Consider the following 10,192-nt stretch of genomic DNA (forward strand, 5'->3'; position numbering starts at 1 on the left):
CCATTTATTACAAGGCCAAACCTGTAAAACCCCTGTGGCCAAGGTGCGCCTGTTTAACTTTGAAATAGTCACTACTGATGTCATTTCAAAGCAATGAATTAAGGCTCTGTCTGCATGAACTGTGTTCGTTTTCTCATCACACTGATATTGTGTAATTGAATGGCGGATGTTTATTGTTAGGAACGAAATATTCTCTTCATACCGTCTGTTATTGATGGAATGGACAGCGACAAGACTTAGTGCCGCCATCTCTCTTTATCTCCCCCTCCTCCATTTTCTGCCACAAGACCACCAGTCACTCATGAGGAGCTGTCAGGCCAAATAGTGTCCTAGGGCCAGATACTGTCCTACCTGACGTCACAATGCCGTTCCGATGCAAGGACGCGTCCGTCAGAGCCAGTGAGGAACCTTCCAGAGCCCTGTGAAAGGACTGAGGAGGGCTCACCGCGTGCTACTGAGCCTGACGAGGAATGAGCTCACCACTGATACAGTTACAACAACCTTTACATAATGGAACACAATGGGGTGTGAAGACTGGGGGCTGTTTACAAGACAACAACCGGAAACCAAGTCAGAGTTTGGATGTGCTGCAAAGAGCACATCTAGCAAACCAACCTTGATTCTGCAAAGAACAGTATTAGTCATGCCTAGATAATGGTTCATCTGAGAGGTGCAGGGCACTTTAAACCCAGAGATTTGTAAACAATTCGAAAGTACCTCTATTAGAGCTGTTAAATGTAGAACTGTATAAATGACCAAGGGCAACCTTACATTTACATTTAGCAGACGCTCTTATCCAGAGCGACTTACAGTAAGTACAGGGCCATTTCCCCGAGGCAAGTAGGGTGAAGTGCCTTGCCCAAGGACACAATGTCATTTGGCACAGCCGGGAATCAAACCAGCGACCTTCTGATTACTAGCCCGCTTCCCTAACCGCTCAGCCACTCGACTCCAACCTTCATTATATCGAGTTACAGCATCTGTCACAGAACGTATTGCAGAGGTCCATCTACTCTACCAATGGCCTCTTAGGTGCATGTGGTGCCCTCTGGCCATCAGCCCAATGATGTCAGTTCTTCCGCCTGCCTGAGGCCAATGGTCTTGCTCGCCTCTTTCTACTTCACCCCTGAAAGAAAAGAAAGACACCGATCCGTGATGCTGCAGTGTAGAGCCCGGAGAAGAGATTCTCTCCGGCTCTTTGTCGACACTTTTGAAATCTCTCGTTTCTATCTCTCTTCGTCTCTCGGTATCTCTCCGTCTCTGGCGTGTGTGGGAAGAAGTGGTGTGTAGCCTACCTAGAGAGAGGAAAGGGCATCAGGTTTTGTGCACCACTCCCCCTCACTGAGGCAAGCTGCAGTGTGATTCAGGTGCTCAGAGAAACCACCAATGTTCCAGTCGGGATGTTTCTGGTGAGGTTTATCAATACGAAGAGTGAAATATATTGATATGATACAGTATGCTGTACCCAGATGACACTGACTTACTTACCAAAGTTGTCTTTGGTGATTTTACTGGGATATGCAAGATATTATCATATAGCATAAAGTAGACAGGGTTGTAATTAGCGTATTTACCGTACAGCAATATGTTATCAGTAAGACAGATGTAATACGGGTTGTGCGTGTCAAGATCATTGTGCTATGTTCACACAAACACCAGGAACTGGCCTTCAGGAGAACTGGATGTGTGCGAGGCAGAGAAATGAAAATAATAAGCTGATTTACTCCATCATAAGAGAGTGTGTGGTTGTGTATGCCTGGCAAAGCCCCTGGACTTAAGCGTGGGCATCGTCTCCTGGAGCTACGGATTTGGGATTGATTCTCTCCCCTCCTTCACGTTGAGCTCATGGAGAGAAAGCATGGATGAAATTCACAACAGTCATTTATGAGATAGAATAAGGTCTGTGTCTACAATTTCTTTCTGCACATTTGTTCAACATCAATTATTTGTATTTCTATAAGCTTTGGGCTACATGTTCCCACCCAAGTAATGTCTATAGCCCAAACTTCAAGAAGTCTATCTCAAGAAACATCAACCTGCTGTAAGTGCCGAGAATATTTTGGGATCATTTCCGTTTAGTCCTATAATGATGCCCCCATTTCCTATTAAATAACCCATGACAATCCTTAAAAGGCAATGTAATCATTTTTTTTTTTTTTATAATTAATCCAAAATATATTTTCTGTGGACAGATTATTGGGGAGTACGGGTAAATATTACATAAACAGCAAAGGGGAGACCCTGTCTGCCTGACTCACCGGCATCGTACTGAAGGCCAACTAGCCAGAACTTCCTGTCAGGGCTTCCAGTGATGATGTATTCTGGGTCTAATTGCCGTTGCAGGACTGTTTACCCTCTAGGATGCTTTGTTGGTGACGCCTCTGTCCTCTCCTTGGTTGGCACAACAAGGCTGCAATTTTTCTCCTTGGCACCAGTCTGTCTGCCCGCCAATCTTTCTGTCCTGAGACACTGGCTTGTGACAAGACTTTGGGACATGGGGGCTATTGATTTTGAGCACTCACATAATCTCATACTCGAAATGTCAATCTTGTGACATAAACATCCTTCTGGTGATACCAGCAGAAATTACAGCGACATTCCCGTATGTCAACTCTACAGTTTTGGCACACCCAGAGAAATTATTCCTGGAAATACACGTTTGTTGATCAATCGTAGCACTTTACTCAACATGCTGAGTTTACTGTAAATCCAGACATGCGTCAGTGGTCATCAGAATAATTTCACTGCACGGTTGTCTGTGAAATCCTACAAAGATTCACACAGGTAGGTTTATCCAAGACCACCAATGTTTATTGGCACATCGTTTATGATAGTGCAAAATATTTTGCAACCTGCATCAAATTCAAATCACATAAATGGTGATTTGTAAAGTCCTTTTTTACAAGCAATGTCACAGAGAGCTTTGCATGCCTATAAAACTGCACTGCAGACATGCATGCATTCAATTCAATTCAATATATTTATTTGTCATTGTCATAGAAAACAACGAAATTCTTTTTAGAGCATTCAAACACTGCATAGTTTGACATAAAAAGTGAAATACAAAGTGCAATATCCCTCCAATAAACTTCCCATAAATAACCCCTGTGTAAACCTTAGCACAATCAATACACGTAACAGTAACAATAACAATATTCAGTATTAGCAGCATCGTGAAGGGCTTTTGCATTGTAAGTTTCAGAACTGTGTATGACTAATAAATATGAATTCTTTCTTATAATAGACATTTTTCACACCTGGTTTGATCAATTCAGTTTTGTTGGTACATTTTTTCATTGTTATTTTTAAAGAATATGTTATTGCTACGTGACACAAATGGTAAACACAGATCCCCAGTGTGACTTACTGTAAACAACTTCTATTGCTTACAGCCATTTGTCAGACTGTTGCTGTTTCTACAGATAACGGCCTGGTTATCCAAGCATTTAGGATTTATGACCTCTTTTATGAACTCTAATGAGAAAACTGGAGTTGTATTTCCAATGGTGTGAATGCAAACATGTCCAAGCAAATGCATGTCTGGCTTATATCATTCACTTTTACAAAATACTGCACTGTCACTTTTAAAAATATCCAATAGATTTTTGTTTTCTCCTGGAAATTCGAAACTGAACCTCAGTACTCTTGTCGACTAACTCGTGATGTGGTAATACTCGCCCACGCCTCAAAGAGGTCAGCTCTCTTCTCTCTCCGTCTGCTGGTAACAGAGGCTTGAATAGTAATCATAGAAAACAATATAAAAATACAGCAGTAAGTGGACTGTTTTATAACCAAGGTCAAAGCTATGTTTTCCTCAGCATACCACCACTTGGAATGGGGCCCAAAAATTGCTCCTGTACAGAGGTTTTTGAAAAAGAATGCCTGACAGAAATGACCATCATATACCTGAAGTATGTACCGGGTGTACTTCAATGCTGAAACTACAGATATCCCTGTGCCTATTTACCATTTCCATTTGCCATCACAACCACCTTCTCACCTTCTTTCAGAAATGTGCAGCCTGTGCTCAATTTCCAAGCATGCTTTGGAATTGCATGTGCAATGTAGTGTAGCACTAACTGAACAAATTCAACTGTAGGCATAGTGTAATGTAACGCTGTGCTAAGCTTTTAGAGGCACACAATAAAAAAGAATCTCAGTAATGGAGTCTGAGATGAGAAGAATGAGAAGAATGTTGAAGCAAACCAAATATAACTAAAATGTAGTTACATTTAATGGTCTTGATTTGGATCCAATAAAGTGCAACCATGTTGTCTCAGTACCATTTTGTTGTGGTAAACCTAACCCTAGTTGTAGCAACATGTAGTCCCTGAATACAACCCCTCATTTGTAGCAAATTGTGCAGCCCCAACAATCACAGACATTTAGAAGAGTCATCTCACACTAGCATGACCTTTAGGTTCATGGAGCATGCTGTGTACAGTAGATTCACCTCTGCAGAACCGAAGTACGTTTGGATTGGCGTAGTCTCTGACAGAGTCTTTAAATGACAGTGATGGATGATGCTGTCATTAGAACCAGTGACGCCCAACTGGGGACCCATGCTGACCGATTCTCTTGTACTGAACCCCTTCGCCAGCTGCTTGCACAAAGGGAGGTTGGGTCAAAAGAATAGAAAATATCTCAGGTTTGCTACAATGCTATGGTCAGTCTTTACTTATACTCAAATTAAGTCAAGCTAGACGGTCATTTATGAGATAAATGTAATTATGTAAGAGGCTTTTGTAGAAACAGATTTGGACAGGCATGACTGAAGGGGCAGTGAAGAAAACGAGGACAGCCCTTAAGCACTCAGGAGGAGGGCGAACGCACCGGTTTGAACAAGTAATCTATTTTACTTCTGCATCTCTCATTCGTTCAAACCAGACCATATCTGACAGAAGTAAATAGATTTTTCTGTAGTTCAACAAGGTCAAAAAGGGCTTAAATCAGCAAACGAGGACTGACATTACACTGAAGCTGCAGAGTGGCTATGGACTCACATCTCTGTCTTACAGTATCTTAAGGCACTGGATTGAGAACTTTTGCACCAGCGGTTTTACACCATGGTGATCATCACAGACATGTCAGGCTTTCAGAGTTACTGTAGGTCCACTCCATTCCTCTACTGCAAAGTTTATAAATCCTCTGCAACCACCAAAGGAAAGTAGCAACCAGTAAAAAAAGAAAATCCTATTCCAGGTGCAATATCATTTTTTGTGTTCTTGCTTGGTGGTAGACATATGTGCAGTGAGTGATAACACCAAGCTTATGTATTCCATATTTTTATGGACATTCCCGGCATGCTCTTTCAATATATCAGGTTCTCTGAAATATCTTTCCAACAAATGGGAAACAAACATTTACCATTTCTGGTATATTTTGTGCACTATATATCAATAAAAGGTTCAGTCACTGTCCTTTCAGTTTTTCAATTGAGACTCAACTCTTTGCCCTAGGCTTGAATTTTCAATATGATCTTTTAGGAGGATCTAGTCTGGTCTGTCAGGCGTTCCAATCTGCCATTTATCCACATTTAGCCTCTCCTGAACTCCACCGCTGTATTCTGCTCCCCTCTGGCTAGAATCTGTTGTGACACTGAGAGAGGAGGCTGGAGTGTGCGGGGTGTTCCCCAGAGGAAGAGGGAGAACCCTGGGGTACAGAGGCGAGGAGGAGCAGCTGGAGAGCAACTCTCCCATGGCTCCTGTTCCAGTTAGATGTGGACACACTGTATGCATGTAACAAACAAACACATACACACACACACACACACATACATACCTAGAGACAACACTAAACCCATGGGGCCATTCAATCAATGTCCTAGCTGGACATGGAGACAATGCTCAGAACAGGGTACATGCATGCACTTAGTAAAGTAAATATCTAGATTTTTTATATGTTTCGATCTGGTTACTGCAGAAATGCACGACGTGCAATAATTGGGTGTGCTCAAGCCTTCGGCGAGAGCACAACCTTTGTTCTCTCACATATATATTTATTATTTTTATTTATTTTCGCCCCCCTAAGGATCAGTCAATATTTGGACTACATACACAACGGCGGTGTCAAAAGGTTCGTCTTGGTAGCGATTGCGTTGGTTGTATTTTTATTTACGTTCCGTTGCATGGTTTAAGTAGAAATTGCGTTTTTGTGGTGAAAAGTGAAGCTAACGGTGGCTAATTTGCTAGCCACAGTCACTGACGTTACTAACGTCACTAACGTCACGAAAACACGTGGGACTACCTGTAGCAGAACATTCGTTTCACATCTGTTAACTTGGGGGATAGCTAGGCTAACTATAGCTTTACTGCAAGGCAGCTGCAGGAACGCCACAAGCAAAGAGGCCAGGGTGATAACTATTTACTCATTTTACTTTGTGATGTGAAACACAATTATGAAATGTAATGTACAATATTAGCTGATATTATTAAGGAAGTAGGCCCACATCTACTTTTGGAAACGGTAGTCTACTATTTCACTGAAGCATTAGCATCATGACATTAGCCTCTGTTGCCCGGGCAACACATACTACAGTGGTCTATGATGCATCTGTTTTCAATCTTTAAAATAAACATTCCTCACAAATACATTTTCGTTGTAGGATTTATTATGACATTACATTACAAGTAAACGATTTGTGGGTGAAATTATCATTACCTGTGGTTTCAAACCAGTGTTGCTCACTGCAATGCTGTAGCCTACGCGAGACACTACAAAAACATCTACACAGCTGTAGGAAGTCAAACGGCGACAGAACATGTTCGGCACTCCCCTTACTTAATCAAAGGTCTATCTAACTACTAACTTGAACTTCATTGCCACAGCCTAAACGTTGCCAATCTGTTCATGAAAATAATTAATTTCAGCCTAAACCGTACAACGGAACATTAAATCCAATTCAACCAACGCAATCGCTACCAAGACGAACACAGCAGTAGTCTACTAGTACTGTACCGTAGTAGTACAATTTACCGGGGCAGCTTCTCCACACAGGGCTATATCGCATTTTGCGTTGTTACTGACAATGATCGCTACCAGTGAGCTTTTTATGAATGATCGATTTTCCACTAAATAAATGTCAAGCTTATTTACGTTTTGGGGGGCATATTTTAAGTTAGCAGATGGGACTGTCTGAATCGCGATTCCATCTTCTACTGCCGGGTAACGTCGTAGAATAATCTTCAAAGGGGGTTCTTTATTAATGAATGAATGCAATGAGTAGGCTACATGCCTGAAAATATCATGAGAAGGGAAAAACTTAAAATGACGTTTAAGTCATAGAGATTAGGTCCATTTTTACACCGGTCTGCCAAATTTATTCGTTTTGATTCAACGATGAGGCTGCCTCTTGCAGGGGAAATGAGAAGACATCTATTTCATTCTACACTTCACTCGTATTTTCAGTTGTAAATGAGCAGCAAAAAAAAATGCCTTTAAAATCTATTTAATCTTTATAAATAATAAGTATGCATTTTCATATAAAATATACATAAATCAGTTGTAAAAATGTCATTCAAAAACGGACCCTTGTGCAACCGACGCAAGCAAGCACACCCTACAATTTCCCCAGAAATTGTACCCTCTCTAGTTGGGTGTGCTCAAGCCTTCGGCGAGAGCACAACCTTTGTTCTCTCACATATATATTATTATTATTTCTTTTTGCCCCCCTAAAACTCAGTCAATATTTGGCCTACATAGATAACGTAGGTGTCAAAAGTTTCGTCTTGGTAGCGATTGAGTTGCTTCTATTGGAATTTACGTTCTGTTGCATGGTTTAGGCTTAAGTTAAGTTTTTGTGGCGAAAAGTGAAGCTAACGGTGGCTAATTTGCTAGCCACAGTCACTGACGTTACTAACGTCACTGCGTCACTAACGTCACGAAAACACGCGTGACTACCTTTGCCAGAACATTCGTTTCGCATCTGTTAACTTGGGGGATAGCTAGGCTAACTATAGCTTTACTGCAAGGCAGCTGAAGGAACGCCACAAGAAAAGAGGCCAGGGTGATAACTATTTACTCATTTTACTTTGTGATGTGTAATGTACAATATAAGCTGATATTATTAAGGAAGTACATCTACTTTCGGAAACAGTAGTCTACTATTTCACTGAAGTATTAGCATCATGACATTAGCCTGTGTTGCCCGGGCAACACATACTACAGTGGTCTATAATGTAGCGTTATCTGTTTTCAATCGTTAAAATAAACATTCCTCACATATACATTTTCGTTGTAGGATTTATTCTGACATTAGTAAACGATTTGTTGGTGAAATTACCATTACCTGTGGTTTCAAACCAGTGTAGCTCACTGCAACGCTGTAGCTTACGCGAGACACACTACAAAAACATCTACACTACACAGCTGTTTAGGAAGTCAAACGGCGACAGAACATGTTCGGCACTTACTATCTACTAACCGGAACTTCATTGCCACAGCCTAAACGTTGTCAATCTGTTCATGAAAATAATTAGTTTCAGCTGAAACCGTACAACGGAACGTTAAATCCAATTCAACCAACGCAATCGCTACCAAGACGAACACAGCAGTAGTCTAGTACTGTACCGTAGTAGTACAATTTACCGGGGCAACTTCTCCACACAGGGCTATATCGCATTTTGCGTTGTTACTGACAATGATCGCTACCAGTGAGCTTTTTATGAATGAACGATTTTCCACCAAATAAATGTCAAGCTTATTTACGTTTTTGGGAGCATATTTTCAGTTAGCAGATGGTACTGTTTGAATCGCGATTCCATCTTCTACTGCCGGGTAACGTCGTAGAATAATCTTCAAAGGGGGTTCTTTATTATGAATGAATGCAATGAGTAGGCTAAATGCCTGAAAATATCACGAGAATGGAAAACTTAAAAGGACGTTTAAATCATAGAGATTAGGTCAATTTTTACACCGGTCTGCCAAATGTATTCGTTTTGATTCAGCTATGAGGCTGCCTCTTGCAGGGGAAATGAGAAGACATCTATTTCATTCTACACTTCACTCGTATTTTGAGTTGTAAATGAGCAGCAAAAAAATATACTTTTAAATCTATGTAATGTTTATAAATAATAAGTATGCATTTTTATATAAAATATACAGAAATATCAGTTGTAAACATTTCATAAAAAACGGACCCCCCCTGTGCAACCGACGCAAGCAAGCACACCCTACAATTTCCCCAGAAATTGTACCCTCTCTAGTTTGATTTGGAATGTTTCGTTAAGAGTTTTGGGAAAAATGTGCAGCAAATACAATTGTGTTTTGCAGGTGGTGGAGTATGAATGAGAAAAGAGTTCAGAGATTTTGGAGAATGTGGTCATTGAATGCATTTTGTGTGAAAGCAATAAAAAATTATTCACAGTTTGGTCCACGTGCACTTCTGTTTTGCTGACAGTGTGAAGAGTTTTGACAAATCAATTCACGATCCTAAACCACACAGAACGTGTGGAGTACCCAAACTCTGAGACTAGAATGAAGAAATCACACGCCTAAGGTAGCACCCATGTTGGCATGAGCTGTCAAACTGCCCTCCTCTTGCCTCTGACTAACCCAGTCAGTCAGCCTGTCAATCAGCCAGTCACAGCCTCTTTCTTGCCTCTTGGCACTTCCCTAACCCGTCTGCCAACCTGTATCCTTGTGGTGCTCTGGCAGCCTGTGTACTTTTGGAACCTGGCAGCTCTGCAACTGTCCATCCTGAAAAAATAGAAGTGTGAAGCTATGGAAAACGGCCAGCTAATTATCTTTCTCCTGGCAGTGAAGAACGTGCAAAAAACATACTGGGAATGAGTTCCATCTCCCGGATGATACCGTCACCTGGCTTCGTAGCTCGATCGTTCGACCATATCGGTACTGCCCCTGTACTGCCTGCTTCACCCATGTACCTGGTTTACAAAGGGAGCCTCCAGAAACTGGGGGACATGTTCAGTAGTCACACCCCATGTTGTGGCCCAGTCTTTGCCGTGGCAGAGCTCATTATACAGACACTCTCAGTTAGTGACAGCTGTTCTCTCCTGTCCTTCAACACAAGCGCAGATGGGGGGAGAGGTGACACACACAGAGTGAGAGAGAGAGATGTGAGAGGAAGACATATAGAGGAGCAGAGACAGAGACGGAGAGGGAGGATAATGGAGGACAAGAGCATGAGCGGCCATTAAAAGATTAGACGTCCAAGATTAGGAGAGATGGGAGA

The sequence above is a fragment of the Osmerus mordax genome, chromosome 11 (assembly GCF_038355195.1).
Source record: "Osmerus mordax isolate fOsmMor3 chromosome 11, fOsmMor3.pri, whole genome shotgun sequence".
Classification (NCBI taxonomy): Eukaryota; Metazoa; Chordata; class Actinopteri; order Osmeriformes; family Osmeridae; genus Osmerus; species Osmerus mordax.